General features: G+C 38.3%; 1 pseudogene across 1 annotated transcript; it reads left to right on the plus strand.

Annotated features, from left to right (window-relative positions):
• The first annotated feature begins 4 nt into the window (after window positions 1–4).
• Window positions 5–804, plus strand: LOC111669634 (uncharacterized; annotated as a pseudogene). Its single transcript, XR_002761801.2, has 3 exons — window positions 5–296; window positions 414–566; window positions 654–804. The product of XR_002761801.2 is annotated as an uncharacterized LOC111669634 (transcript).
• Window positions 805–811: the final 7 nt, after the last annotated feature.

Consider the following 811-nt stretch of genomic DNA (forward strand, 5'->3'; position numbering starts at 1 on the left):
CATAAGTGAGGACACAACTTCATTTACCAGCACAACCTGGGACAATGAAACATTCAATGAAACCACAAGTCACCCGCAGACTTATCAGTCAACAACCATCTTGAATCCTCTAACAAATAGTAATTTACTGACAACTACCACACCTGGCACTCACACTTCCTCATTTACAGCTGTGACAATGCCAGTAATCCAGTCCACAGCAGGTTACATAAGTACACCGGATACTTCAGTAATTACAATTGCAAATTCATCTAACACTAATACAACTTCAGATTCAGTGGACAGAATCACACAAGGTAAGTATCAGGCTACATGTTCTAATTCGCAGAATTTATTAATAATTTAATTGCTCATTTCATGTTTTCGTTGAACTTCTGTCAATTACTTTCCCTGCCTTTTTGCTGTGCTACTAGGTTTTGGACTGGACATTTCAGAAAAGAACATGACCATTGTCTAGAGTGTTGCACTAGGAGTGTTTGGTGTGGCATTGGTTATATTTATGTTTCATAGATGCAAACAGAAAATCCAATACTTGCATCAGCCTCTTAACAACACTGATGACACAGGTAAGGAGCCACCCATTCATCATACAATCAATACAATCTATTTTGCTAATTATTAGCAGTTAAAAATACCTATCTAATTTTCAACAGATGCATTCGTGGCAGATGATGATACCCTCATAATTTCTGGAGGACTTTATGATGGCCATCCGATCTACGATAATGTACCTACAGCCCCAGAAGACCAATCTCAATTTCGCCTTGAATTCCTTCACTGAGGAGAGACAGTTAACTACAGTTTGAGATGT

Source organism: Seriola lalandi, unplaced genomic scaffold (assembly GCF_002814215.2).
Source record: "Seriola lalandi dorsalis isolate HSWRI2012SDOR001 ecotype SW California unplaced genomic scaffold, Sedor1 jcf7180001961805, whole genome shotgun sequence".
NCBI classification, from domain to species: domain Eukaryota; kingdom Metazoa; phylum Chordata; class Actinopteri; order Carangiformes; family Carangidae; genus Seriola; species Seriola lalandi.